General features: G+C 39.3%; 1 protein-coding gene and 1 pseudogene across 1 annotated transcript in view; one reads left to right on the top strand and one right to left on the bottom strand.

Moving 5' to 3' along the window:
• RGL1 (ral guanine nucleotide dissociation stimulator like 1) overlaps positions 1–15,075 on the top strand; it is a 370,662-nt gene that overhangs the window by 117,315 nt on the left and 238,272 nt on the right.
• On the bottom strand, positions 1,597–13,402 carry LOC102489427 (caspase-7 pseudogene; annotated as a pseudogene).

Raw genomic sequence — 15,075 nt, 5'->3', positions numbered from 1 at the left:
TTTTAAATTGATTAATCCTTTATGAAGAATCTGGGCTTCTCAGGTGATTATTTACTTATTGTTGTTTTAGTTACTAAAAAAATCATGTGTTACATTTCATGTTGCGATTAAGTTGGTAGGTCAATTTTTAGCTTGTTTCCTAGTTTCCCCACTGTCATAAATAATTTTAAAGGAAAGCAAACTGAGAGGGTTAGGAATTAAGCAACCACATTTTAATAGATAAATATGAACATTTGTTAACCAGTTATTAGGCAGATTAAAAACAGTAATTTATCAATAATTTAAAAGAAAACACCACCTTGAAAACAAAGTGCCAAAAATGTTTGCCATAAACTCCCACTTACAGAATTAGAGGTAACAAAATTTTTACTCAAAACAGGACTTGGAATAATCTAAAAAGTTCCAGTGTATTTTAAAGCTAAAACAGATAATTTTTTACATAAAGTTAAACCAGATTATTTTGCATATACACAGGTTCTCTGACAACTCAATGAATAAATGATTGAATAGATGGACTGCTGAACATCAAGTGATTGCATTACTTAAATTCACATTATGGGCCAGGCTTACATCCATTTCTACTCCTCTGCCTCACTATCCCCAACACTGCTCTGTATCACAGGAAATTATACTCCCCAGGGCCTTCACCAACTGGCTTCTTGGTAGGGTCGGAATGGTAAAGTACTGTTGAAAGACTGGAGGGCAGGAGAAGCAAGGCTCAGCTACGGTGTTGCCTGCACATCAGGCAGTAGCATTGGTTGTCATGGTTCCATTTTCCATAATCTTAACATGATCCTGGCTCCCATCAGGTACCCCACCATATTCCAGCTCTTATGGATGATGTCAGCTTCTCAGGAAACTGTGCCTCTTCCTACTATCCTCATAGCTCTAGGTGTGGTAACAGCTTCCTGCTGTTTGGCTTCTCTTTTATCATCTAAGTCAACTTCCTGTATTAAATTCTCTCTATTAAAATACCTAGATGGTTTCTGTTTTCTAGATGGTATCCTGACTGGTGTACTAGAATCATGAAAATTTTTCTTCTTTTCTAACTTATCTGGGAATTTTTCTATTAGACTCTGTCCTAAGCCAATGGGGGGGAAAAAAAAATCACTCAAATCACACTCAATGGCCACTTTCTACAATACAGGCCAATGAATATCCTCTTGGCTGTTTTTTTGTTTTGTTTTTTAAATCAAGCATCAGAATTCTCTTTGCCAAATGCAAATAGGACTCTGACTCTTCCAATATCACCACCAATTACAGTAGACACAGAAGAGTCTTCTCCGGAGGACTTCTGTTGTATGTACTAAGTGTAATAACAAAGTGAAATAAATACAAACAAAATTAATCTTGAGGAAATTAAAAAGTCATCAAATGAATAATATTATATATTTTAAAAAGTCTCTGAAAATTCAGAGAACACAGCCAGCACCAGAAAGATTCTTCCCTGTTGAGCCAATAAATTTTCTTGAAATTAAAATCCTGTTAAATTTCCAGATGCTTCAAGAGCATTAAAAAAAAAAAAAAGAAAGAAAAAAGAAAAGATCTGATCAATGAATGATCCATAGGTTCTAAGCTAGAATGCTCCCAGAATGGTTATTGACAGACATAGAGTCTCTTCGTAAGTATGGAGACCACACAGGATCTGCTTCTTCTCATGAAAATGTGAATCATCTCAGTGAGACTCGAAGTGCCTGGCCACCCTGTTGTTGACCCTGGTGAGAATCTGCATGATCTCCAGGTATTTCCCATGCTCATCCAGGATGGAACACAGGGCCTGCACAAACCAGCCTCTTCCTAGGCTCCTCCATGAGTAATAGCCTGGAACCGTGGGCTAGGCAAAGAGAAAGTCAGCTTCAACTGGGATCTTATATTGGGTATTAGCATCTGTATCATTGATAGGTCCAGAGTCTGCTTAGACTCCATCATCAAGCTCTGTCCCTTGGCAAGCTTGAATGAAAAAGAGTTTGGATTTCTCTAAAAGGGTTCTGCCTCTGTCTCCCCTAAAATAAGCTGTCATATCCTTTATTGGTGTCTCACCATCTTTTCCATAAATTAAATTTTCTTCTCCATGGCTTAGTAAGATGCAGGTGAAGCAAGCTGAATTTGTGTGATCCTCTTCATCAAAATCAAGGTTTTGGAAGCACTTAAGAGCTTCAGCATCTTTGTCCATTCCATTTCGGACACACATGCCTGTCACTTTATCAAAGTTCTTGTTGTTTATTATACTGCATTTGCCCACCTTCTCAAAATACATGTTATTTTGATGTGTAGACACTCGATCCTGGGTGGTCTTGACTGATTGTCCTGAGTCATTTTTCTTTTTCTTATTGAAGAATGATGGGATGAATGAAGATCGGTCTGGCTTAGCATCAATGGTGTCTTTGCTTGCTGAATCCCCAGTTACCTACTCCCCTGATCATCTGCCATCCTGAGACCGGGTCCCTGGGGCCAACTCTGGAATCATCCACAGTATGCCAGCCTTCTAGTCATTGCTTCCTCTCCTGAGAGTGAGAGCGCCCTCCTTTGCGAGTGGGCATTGGATGCTAACTCAGATTTTCCTTAAGCAAGTTCCCACCTCTCTACCTTGGCCTGCAGTTTTCTTCTTTCTCTTTCCTTTTTTTTTTTTTTTCTCGTGGTCAACTACATGGGAGTCCAGTGACATAGCCATTATGCTAACTGCTGGTCCCCATCTGCTAATAGTTTCAAGGGAGATTTTGATTTCCTGTATTGTGTTCTTCAACTCCCAAAATTCTGTTGGACTCTTTTGGAGTGTTTGTCTATGGAATTCCTCCTTCATGTCTTGAAATGATTTTTCTCATTTCCTGTAATTAAATGTCCATTTTCTCTTGAATCTCATTGCATTTTTAAAATGATGAATATCCTAAATTTGTTTTCTGACATTTTTTGTGATATCTCATTTTATCCATTGTTAATGAGGAATTATTGTTTAGGGGAGAGTTCTTTTCTTGTGTTTTATCTTTTTTTTTTTTTCCCTCTGGATTGATTTTTGGGCATATGGTGAAGCATTCATTTCATCCTAATTTTTGGAGTTGGTTCTTTAGTGTTAAGGGGAAAACCAGCCTTAGGTGCCAGGTATATTTTTAGCAAAGTGGTTCAAGAGAGATCTGTGACCAACTGTGTCTTCCAGTCAGAGCAGGGCTTGTGTAGTCTGTACATGAGACAGTTTGGGAAGGTTCAGAAGAATGGCAGTGTGATTGGAATCAGTTAGAGTAGGTAACCATTCCCCTGGACTTGAGTCTTATAGGAGAGAGAGTGCAGACTTCCCTGCCTGCCAGACAGGAGATAGCACCCATATTCCTCTGTCTCTGTTGGGGTGGAGGGTGCTCTCTTTTGAGTCCTTTGTGCCCTCTGGGCTGTCAAGACTTGATTGTAAATAGAGCTCTACCTGCTGATTGGCTTGCAGAATGGTGTAGTTCTCTTGCCAGCTTGGAGTAGGGATGGATTGGCATGTCCATTGTTTTGTTTTGCTTTCTATAGCTGTTTTCTCTTCTGCTTCCATATGATATGGGTTAACTTCGTGCCAATTTCCTTGTTCTCCTGGGTGGGAATACTGGAATCCATGGTGGGAGTCTGGGGTTTGGGGTTTCAGAGGAGAGTTTCACTTAATTTTCTTCTTTGTAGGGTAGAATTCCTCCAGAACCTAACCAACTTCTGGTGGTTGACTCCTCTCTACTTTTGCAAGTAGAAACCATACAATCTAGAAGTTCCTGATGACTCACTCCTAGTCACCACCATTTCCACCTGATTTGTGGGGTCTGCTTGTAGGCAGTGGCCCCAGCCCAGGTTCCTGTGCAGAAACAGTGGTGGTTAGCCTTCCCCTTCATCAGTGGCCATGTTCCCCTGATTTAACCCAACATCTCTGGTCCCAGTGAGAATGAGAGCTGAACCAGGTGGGACTAAGCTGTGGAGGTGGAGCATTAGGTAGTAGGTGTGGCATGGTGGGGAGTGGACATAGATGGTGGCTATATGTGCCGGTGGCAATGGAGGCCAGCCTATTGTTATGACTTTCTTTCTTTCCAAATTGATTTATGGATTTGATGAAATTCCAGTACATATCAAGGAGACTTTCTTAAAGAAATTTCCAAGCTGAGCTTAAAATTTGTATGAAAACTAAATGCCTAAAATAGCTAAAACAATTTTGAAGAAGGACAAAGTTAAAAGACTTACACTTACTGACTTTAACACTTACTATAAAGCTACAAGTAATCAAGTCAGTGCATTAGTGATATAAGTTTAGACACATAGATCAATGAAACACAATAGAGAGTCCAGAAATAGAACCACACATATATGCTTGATTGATTTCCAACAGAAATGCCAGGGTGGTTTAGTATGGGAAGGATTGCCTTTTCAACAAATGATCTGAACTTGAAGTCTCTATAGGACAAATGAACCTCAAACCTTAGTTTATCATACATAAGTTTTAATTTGAAATGTGTCATAGTTCTAAATGTAAATGCTAAAGCTGAAATTTTATAACCTTCAGGTAGGCAAAAATTTCTTAGGACACAATAATCATGAATATAGAATGTTTATAAATTGGGGTACATCAAAATTTAAAACTTCTTTCCTCATAGGATACCAATAAGAAAATGCAAAGACTGAGGCAGACCTCAGATTGGAGGTATTTAGTTTAAACTTTAAAAAAAAATTTTTAAAGAATTATTTAATTTAATTTAATTTATTCATTCATTTATTTTAATTTGATGAGGGAGAGAGAGAGAGAGAGAGAGAAAGTAAGCTACCAGGTCTGAGACTCGAACCGAACAGACAGCTCATCATCTTTGTGAGAACGTGAACTGCAGACTTGTCACTTTCCCACTCTGTGCTAATACAAACGGAATGATGATGCACCTGCCCTCCCCAGTCAGCAGCCCGGTTCCCGTCCTCGGCTATGCTTTAGAGCCAAAGCAAAGTCCTCCCAAGGGACTAATGAAGGGCTGTCATCAGCACTCTGTGACTGGATAATGGTGGAATAAATGTTATGGACGAGCAGCACCTTCATGTGGAAAATACAAGCTTCAAAAACAAACAGAATGGACTTGTTGATTGAAGGCCCCTCAAGCACAGCGTTCAGCTAACAGGATATGTTGCCCTTAGTTACTTCTGTCTCCTGGCCTGTCCTCGCAGACCACTACCTCCTTCTTCCACAGGATCAGGCTTATTTCCTCCCAGTCAATCACTTATGTTGGGAACATTCACCCCAATGAATGTTGCCCGGATACTAAAAACAAACAAACGAACAAACAGGAGTGTACAAGCCCATGAACCCTTTAGCGTTAATCTGATTCTATTTGCCCATTAGGAGAGCAATAAGTGTTTGATAAGAAACAATAAATAAATGAGATAATTTATTAAGAAGTATTTGGATTAGGGGTCAGCAGGTGGGGTGGTGGTTAAGGTGCTGGACACTCCCTCATGGCCAACCAAGGTTTGAGTCCCAGACTTCATGGCTTGCTTTCTCACTTTCCCTCTTTCTCTTTCTCCATCTCTCTCTGGTCAAATTTAAAAAATAATAATAATGAATAAAATTAAATAAATCTTTTTTTTTTTTTTTGTGAGGTTTTTGCTATAGGGCACGTGCACTTGCCAGAAAGACAGAGAGAGACAGAGAGACAGAAAGCGAGAAATCACCCCCTAGGGGGTATGGCCACGCTACAATCCCTTCTCCTCCATTCTCCTCTCAGGATCTTGGGCACACACGCACACGCACCCAGCGTGAGTTTAAGCCAACGAGTCCGGGACTCAAACCATGGTCAACTACATGGGAGTCTGGCGACATAGCCATTACACTAACTGCTGGTCCCAATAAATAATTCTTTAAAAAATTTTTATAAACATATTTTGTAAGGACTGGGATCCAGAATATATAAAGAACTCTTGGAACTCACTAATAGAACCAGTTAAGAAGTTAATAAAAATGGACATATTTGAGAAACCTTTCACTAAAGATATATAGCCAACATATCCATGAACAGATGTTTAATATCATTTATCATAAGAGAAATGAGAATTACAACTACAATGTGATATCAGTACATATTTATTTGAATACTAGAGTAGGTAAAATGAAAAGGACCAAAAATACCAACTGTTGGTAGGATATGAAACAATTAAAACTCTCACACACACTGATAAGAGAATACAAAATTATAAAACCACTTGGAAACAATTATATACTTACCATATAATCCAGAAATTCCACCCTTAGGTATTTATCCAAAAGAAGTCAAAGTATATGTGCACATAAAGAGTTGTTCCCAAATGTTCCTCTCTCTTTGTTTAAAGTAACCAGAACTGGATACAACACCAGTGTCCACCCACAAGCAAATGTATAAATAAAATATTTATCAGTGGAGTACTACTCAGCAATAGAAAGGAATAACCTACTTGAATATGTAACAACCTGGATGACTCTCAGGATAAATGTGGTGAGAGAAGCCAGACAAAAGATAGTAAATACCATATGATATTGAATGACATGAAATTTTAGAAAAGAATCATGCACATGTACCCAGCATGTTTGGGGAGGTCCCAGGATATGAACCAAAGATCTTTCTCACATGGACCCACATATCACTGTATTACCAGGCCCTGAGAATGGCATTTTAAGGTGATGGAAGTGTTTTGTATCTTGCTTTTTGTACTGTAGCATGGGTGTATACATTTGTCAAAACATATAGAGTAAGCCCATAGCATGAGATATGTAAATTGTACCTCTTTTAAGACTGTGCTTGTGTGTAGCAGTTGCTCTGTTATTTTGCTTTTGTTTCGTTTTTTCCTTTGGTGTTTTGTTTTGTTTTGTTTTGTTTTTTTTCCCCCCATAAGGCATGTGCACTTGCCAGAGAGAAATAGAGACAGAGAGAGAGAGAAAGTGAGAGATCACCCCCCCAGGGGGATGGCAATGCCATAATCCCTTCTCCTCCATTCTCCTTTCTGGATTTTGGGCATGCACACACATATGCTTGATTTTTAAGCCTCCAATTCACGACTCAAACTGTGGTCAGCCATGTGAGAATCCAGTGCCTTAACTACCACACCAACTGCTGGCCCCTAGTTGCTCTGTTTTTAAGGGGCAAGGTCTTGGAGTCAATAAAGGTATTGGCAGTTTGTCCGTTGTATAAAGTCTGCCTCATATAGGGCACTGTGTCAGGCATTCCTCTGACTTATGCATTTATATTTAAGCTGAGATGAGTCACAGTGGGTTGAGGGAAGAATTATGTGATGAAGAAAGACAAGAGATCTGTGAATTAATTTAGTTAACAAATATTTATCAAGTACTTTATATGTGGTAGCATGTGCTATGTACCCAACCTATAAAGCTGAATACAAATAATCCTTGGCCTCCAAATCTTCATAGTCCACCATGGTGCAAAACTACAGTACGGTATAAATGTGTGATGGAAATATGAACAATTTATACCAGAGAAATAATTAACTTTCCCTAACGGGTTTAAGACTAAAGATATGACTTTTGCATTTGCTTTTTAAAAATTATTTACTATAATTTTTAATTCATTCATTAATTTATTTTAATTTGACCACTACACACACACACACACACACACACACAGAGAGAGAGAGAGAGAGAGAGAGAGAGAGAGAGAGAGAGAAAGAGAGAAAGCAAGCCATCAGGCCTGGAACCGTGGTTGACCATGTGGGAGTGTCCAACACCTTAACTACCATGCCACCTGCTGGTCCCTGCATTTACTTTTAATATTCAGTGCCTGGGACCAGCAGTTAGCATAATGGCTATGTTGTTGGACTCCCATGTAGTTGACTGCGATTAGAGTCCCGGATCCAGTGGCTTAAACTCACGCTGGGCATGTGTGCATGCGTGCCCAAGATCCCAAGAGGAGAATGGAGGAGAAGGGATTGCGGCGTGGCCATCCCCCCAAGGGTTGATTTCTTGCTTTCTGTCTCTCTGTCTCTGTCTTTCTGGCGAGCACATGTGCCCTATAGCAAAAACCTCTCAAAAAAAAAAAAAATTCAATGCCTAATGTTTAAGAGCATATGCTTTGGAATAGACCTATTCAGTTTGGAATTCTGGCTCTGCTGTTTGCTCTCTGTCAAATGAGAATCAAAAATGGGGCGCCATATCAGGTTTCACAGTGTCTGGCAAGTGAATGCTCCATAAGTGATGGTCTTTCTACTAGGGTGTGTATAGGCTAGGCTGTTGTAACAAAAACAACGAGGAGAGCAGCAAGAGTACTCTGAGTAGAAGTAATAGCATACATGAAGGCATGAAAGGGCAGTCTTTGAGAACAACGCCAAGTTCAGTGATGTGAGAGAAGGAGAATTAAAATGGGATGAGAGAAATTATGATCTGAAGGTCAGGACTATACTAAGAACTTTGAACTGTATCCTCTGGTGGTACATTCCTATTGCAGGCTCCTAATCATGACATAATAAAAGGCTTTCTGGAAGACTATTGTGATAGAGTATGGAAGATAACTTGTGAAAGTAAGAGGTAGAGAGTCTAGTCACTTGGCCACTGTAGTAGTTCAATCTAGAAATGAAGAAAGTATATATCAAGGTGGTGACTAGAAGACGAAAAAGGTACTGATCTGACTGATGCTTTTCAGAGAAGTCATCAATGGACTTACAGTGGCACCTTGAATAATGGATTTGGGGCAGGGAGCTGTTGAGGATAATTCTGAAATGTCTAGTTTGAGTATCTAGTGGATGATATTGCCGTTAGTGGATACAAGAAATATGTGAGGGAGAGAAGTTTCTGTAATGAGTTAAATGGTATGGATAGCGGCTGCTTTATTTGTCTAATGCAGTGATTTTGAAAGTGTTTTGACTGAGTACTTCTCTGTACAACTTCATAAGCATCTTTCAGTATAGTTCAAATTATTTATATATTATATACATACACTAGTATTCTAATATTTACATTCATTACAAGATACGTATAAAACAGAAAAAAAGGCAGGGGAGATGAGATAGTGGTAATTTCCCCCTGTATACTAGTACACAGTCTCAGATGCCAGTGCAATGTGTGCAACCCTGTGGACTCACTGATGTACAAGAGTGATGTCAGGCCACCCGCCGTGTTGTGAAGCTGGGAGGTAGTAGGCCATCTTTACCGTGGGGAAAACTTTATTGACACTTCCTTTCTTCTTTTCCTGTTTTTTTTTTTCTTTTTAAAAAAATTTTTTTTCTTGGAATAGATACACGAGTCATTATTCTCTATGAGCAATATTTGTGAAACTTTCTTAACATCTGTGATGCATTTTCCTAGAAAGACATTGTAATTCAAATGAAGCAAGATTTAATTATTTTGGCACAAACTTTGGCTGTCATACAAAACAATGTCCCACTCAAACTAAGACCAAGAAGCAGAGGTTCTCTGCTGGAAGTCCCAAGAAAAACCCAGGAGAAGGGCTCACATGCTCTGGCCCAGCCGTGAAGATCACAAAAGAGTTGAATTCGTTACCTCTTTTCCCTAAGGTAACTGAGTGTGTGTTAGGTTAGTCCAGTGCTCAGAGTAAAGCATCTGGGACTCTGTCTTGAAATTGATGTCACTACTAATGTGCTGCCTGACTACATCCAAAGCCCCACCTTTCCATTTCAATTTTCTCTGTGGTTATGTGAGACTAGCTATGACGGTCTGTTACAAGTGGAAGGTGAGTGTTGCCAGATTTTAATTTGGAGACTACAGAACATAATTCTGACTAATTGGTCCAGTAGGAACTGGAGTAGAATCTAAACAACTCTGGAGGTCTATGGCAGAGAGACAGAGAAGGAGGGAGCTATTTAATCAGCCCTCACCTTGGCAACCTGTTGACAGATTTCTAGCTGACTTCATCAGTGCACTTTTTCCTTAGGTGAGACCCCCGAACTATTTAGGCCTGACTTCACTCTACTTCATCCTGCTCACGATATTATCCTTATAAAGTAATGAGCCTGGAATTCCTTTCAGGACACAAGAAAGAGTAAAACATCCAACTCTGTCCTTGCTTTTCATCCAGGCTGAAATAGAGAAATGAAGTGAAGGCGTAGAAGTTGTGACTTTGAAGACATGTAAGCCACATGAGTGTGCAGCTTAAAACTAATCTTGCAGTCCACAATTGAATTTAACAGTTAAAATTGCTCTCTTATCCAAAATCAATGTCAACCACGGTTGGGGCAGTGCACCTGAGAAATGAATTCACTTGAGCTGTAAATCAAATCCATCAGTCTCTAGAGCAAAGCCAAAAGTGAAGAAGTCGTTGAACAATGAAATAGATTCCATATGTTATTTTAAAGAAAGGTTGAATAATAATTAGACTTACATATTGCCATACTTTTGTAGCAAAAATTTACATATGTGATTTTTTTTTCTCCTGAAACTTTTCTTTAATTAATTAATTTACATTCATCGCCTAAGCATCGTCACAGCATACAAAATGTGGTTTCCCATCCAGAAAATACTGCATAGTGGCTTAATAATCATGCATGTTATCATCAATAATTTTCCATTTTTAGTTTTATATATATATATATGCTTACCCCTATGTCTGACCCTCTACCCTTTCTCACCCTCTTCTCACATTATCTCTGGGATCTACAATTGTCTTCCATTCCTTTTCCTCCCACATTTTATTGATCACACAATTTCTTAAATAATCTAACTACTTTCAATAGCAAGTTCAGCTGGTAATTTCAAGAAAAACAGTTTTGAATTGCTAAGGAAATTTGCTTAAAACTTAAAGCCTGGAAACAGGTTAGTATTCTGTTCAAATAGTAGGCACATGAACCTATTGATAGCCCAAGACAGGACAAAAACTCTTAAAACTGGACAACAAAGCTTAGAAGAAAAGCGGTAATATTTTAGTCAAAAGTCACAGAATGTGATTTCACCAGTTCAGTCTCATGTACTTAAGCTATCTTCTGTTGTGGTTTGATCTTCCTGATTGAATTCTGGTATATAATACTCAACTCCAGACTTGTCCCTATGATTAAGTTGGCCATTTTCTTAGTTTTTGAACTCTTATTTCTGTGTGCCTGCATTTAATTTTCCTGACATAGCACTCCCTTGAGAACTTCTTGGAGATCTGGTCTGGTGCTGGTAAATTCTTTCAGGTTTTGTTTATCTGAGAATGTTCTTGTCTTTTCTTCCCACATGGAGGATAATCTTGCCGGGTACAGTATTCTTGGTTGAAATTACTTTTCCCTTAACACTTTGAATATATTTTCCCATTCTTTCCTCGCTTGCATTGTTTCTAGTGAGAGGTCTACTGTTAGTCTGATGGGATATCCTTTGTAGGTAACTTGTTGTTTCTCTCTTGCCAATCTTAGTATTTTGTCTTTGTCTGTGGTTTTGATCAGTCTGGCTATAATGTGTCTTGGAGAAGATCTTCTTGGGTTGATTCTATTTGGAGTCCTTTGTATTTCTTGGGACTGGATCTTTGAGTGCCTCTTTAGGTTTGGAAAGTTTTCTTGCAGGATTTCATGGATAGATGATCAATGCCCTTATGGGTCTCTTCGCCTTCTGGGATGCCTATTATCCAGATGTTTGGACGTTTGTTGGTATCTAGTACTTCTTGTATATTATTCTCAATCTTTCGGGCATTTTTCTCAGTGTTCATGGTGGATTTTTCTAGGCCAGCAATTTTCTCTTCTATGTCTGAGATTCTATTTTCTGTATGATCTAGTCTGCTTTTAATACTTTCAAGGGAGATTTTGACTTCCTGTATTATAGCCTTCATCTCTAACAGTTCCACTTGATTTTTTTTGTAAAGTGTGTAATTCCTCTTTCAGATCTTGATGAATTTCCTCACCTCCTGGAACTCATCAGCTTCTTTCCCCTTTCTCTTCTGCAATTAATTATCTCTCTTCTTGTCCATCTCTGTTAGCTTCGCCATTATGAATGTTCTAAATTCTTTATCAGACATTTCCATGATTTCCATTGAACTGTCTTTGGATGAGGAGGAGTTATTCTTTTCCCTTGGTGGAAAGGTATTTTCTTGCTTTCTCATATTTCTTGTGGCCTTGTGGTAATTTCTAGTCATCTGAAGGATGGTGTGTTTTTTTCCCACACTTAAATTCAATCTGAGCGTCCAGGAACTTGTAGAAAAGGAAACACACAGAGAGAAACAACAGCAACAAAAACAACCAAGAAACAGAGAAAAAGAGAAGGAAAAAACTAAAAGAGAAAAAATTTGTTTTAAAAAAGCAAAAATTAGAAAACCATGCAGCGAAATCACTAGTTCTCAGGAGCCATGAAGGTGTCTTCTGAAGTTCTGCTCCCTTGCCTCTCCTAGGTTGGGAGGAGAAGAGGGGAGATTATTAACAAGATAAAGGAAGGGAGGAGCTGAAAGCCAAAAAAATGCTTTACCTTAAAAAATTTTAGAAAGGAAAAATTACAAAAAAATGAGAAGACAGGGACAGAAGTAGAGAGAGAGACAGAGACAGAGAGAGACAGGAGGCTTGAAAGGCTTCCTCTCACTTGAGTTTGTGGGCTGGAGGCTGAATTATCAGTGGAAAATCTTCATTTTGCTTATTTCCCTGAAATCACTAGTTCTCAGGAGCCATGAAGGTGTCTTCTGAAGTCCTGCTCTCTTGCCTCTCCTCTATATACATGATTAAGAAGTAGAAGAACTGACAGTTTCAAATTTTTGCTCCTGTTTTCTGCCACTTTTTTTTTAGTTGTTTATTTCTTCTGAAAGAGAAAGAAAAGGAGAGGGGTGCCTGGAAGAGGGTCTCCTGGTGCAGTCCACCCCTAGTCTCAGCCAGCCAAGCCAAGGACATGTGCATGTCTGGTGTGCTCAGGTCAGTCCAGGACATGAACCTAGGACTTTGTCCATGTGGGTTCAGTTGTGTTACCATTGTGCCACTGCCTGGCCTCATTATTGCAATAGTGGAATAATTGTTTAGCTATGAAAAAGTGAGCTAATGGAAGCAAGGATGTAGAGGAACTGACCAGAGAATATGAAGGGAGGTAGAAGAAGCAGAATCTCAATTTTTTTTGTTTTTGGGAGAGATTTTCACTATAGGGCGCGTGTCCTCACCAGACAGACAGAGAGAGACATAGAGACAAAAAGCAAGAAATCACCCCCCAGGGGGGATGGTCACACCGCAATCCCTTCTTCTCCATTCTCCTCTTGGGATCTTGGGCACGCACACACACACGCCTGGTGTGTTTTAAGTCACTGGGTGCCAGACTTGAACTGCAGTCGACTACGTGGGAGCCCAGCGACATAGCCATTACGCTAACTGCTGGTTCCAAAGACTCTCAATTTTGGTAGAAGAGGTAGCCCAGATTAGAAAACAGATTGCAGATAACCCTCTTAGCCTTTTTCCTTACCTTATTGCAGAGTTGACATTTCTCCTTTAGCTTGAAATTTACAAAGCCAAAAATGAGCATAGCCACAACTTTTTGAAAGGCCATGATGGAATGGAAAGGAAAAATTTGTTTTAACTGAGACAACTCTGTTTTCAAATTTAGACTGCTGTTTGACCTTGGACAATTCACTTAACCTCTCTGAGTTTCAGTTTTATATGAATGGTAGATTAATACTGACCTCACAGAGCTTTCAGTATACTATACTTGCATACATCTTGCTTCTAATAGTTATCCTATCATTTAAAATTTAGGATCACTTTATTCTTGTATGATAATGGACTTCCCAATGATTTGGATTAAGAAGTCTCAATACCTAGACCAAGTAGTGGGAGAAACATACTTAATTCCCTTTGTTTTGCCCTTCCCCAAACACCCCAGCACAATGTCTAGGCTGTAGCTAAGTAAAATATTAGGAGCCTCCCCTTTTCTCCTGAGCATAGCATGGGACTAGGTGAGGTTTAAGCAACCTTCTTGTCATGCCCCTGCAAGTTAGCCATCTTGTTGCAGTAGGGCAGATTGCCCCATTGGCCACCCCAACCCTCCAAGCCAGGAAATCGAGGATGCTAAATCTTATATTGAACAATTGCTGTTGTGCTAAGGGGTCTGAATCCAAGGCATAATCTCATTGAGTTTATACTTTGTTTTATTGGAAATAGTATTATCTGTGGCAATAAAAAAGAGAGAAAAAGGTAGAAAGTCCTGTAAAAGTATAGGAGGGAAAAAATCAGAGGAGAAAAACTAAAACCCAGTTGGAATGAGATGGTGACACAGAATGGAATGATCCTCCTTTCCCGTAGACAGCTGTGTGATGGATTTCATGTGTGCTCTGAAACTAACTGACATCCAAGCCAGTGCTCAGGCCCTACTTCCAGCCACTCTTCATCTGTGGGTCTTGAATGGAGGCATTTACAAATTTAGCTTTCAAATACTTTATGTGCATGGAAAAGGAGCAGATAAAGAGAGCAATTAGGCCATAGCCCCATCTGTCAAAACTCTAACCCTTAAAAACAATATGGGTCAAACATGGATGCCTCAGAAGTCGTTTCAGAAGCAGCATTTCAGAAGATTGTGATTGCTACCTGGTGCTATTCTGAAGGCCTGATGAGAAATCCAGGCTTGGCCTTGCTAGGAATATTTTCAATTTTAAAGGAAAGGTAGGTTCTAATTTAGTACCAATTTAATACATACCAGCTAGACTGAGTTGAATATACTCCTGACTCTGTTGCTCTGCCAAGCTATTTCCAAACAGGTTTTTAAAACCTGTTTGAAATTTGAGAATAGAATTTGGTTTTCATTACTTCATTTAGGCTTATGATCTTTTGTTTCACTTCAGAATAATGTGAGAACCATTGGAGGTTCAGCAACTGCTTCTTGTCGAGTATGCACACAAATGCAGGATATATTCTCTGTGATACCATATGCCCTCACAGAGCTGGGTATAAGAGGGATCAAAAATAGAAGAAATTAAAATAAAAACAAAAACAAAAAAACAACAACAACAAAACAGGGAGCTTAGCGGTGGCGCAGTGGTGACCCTGTGAGGCTGACTCACATGGGAATATTGTGTGTTAACATCCAGAGACCTTCCAGAACATGCCAAATGTATGCTTAGTGATTCAAGGTAGCTTGTGGTGTGAGTGCCACATTGAGGGAGCCTCTCTCTCTCTGTCTCTGTCTCTGTCTTTCGTTGCTCATCTCATTCATGGAAGGAATAAATG

This window comes from Tupaia chinensis, unplaced genomic scaffold, assembly GCF_000334495.1.
Source record: "Tupaia chinensis unplaced genomic scaffold, TupChi_1.0 Scaffold000112_1, whole genome shotgun sequence".
In the NCBI taxonomy this organism is placed as follows: Eukaryota; Metazoa; Chordata; class Mammalia; order Scandentia; family Tupaiidae; genus Tupaia; species Tupaia belangeri.
This window is presented reverse-complemented; position numbering and strand designations above follow the sequence as displayed.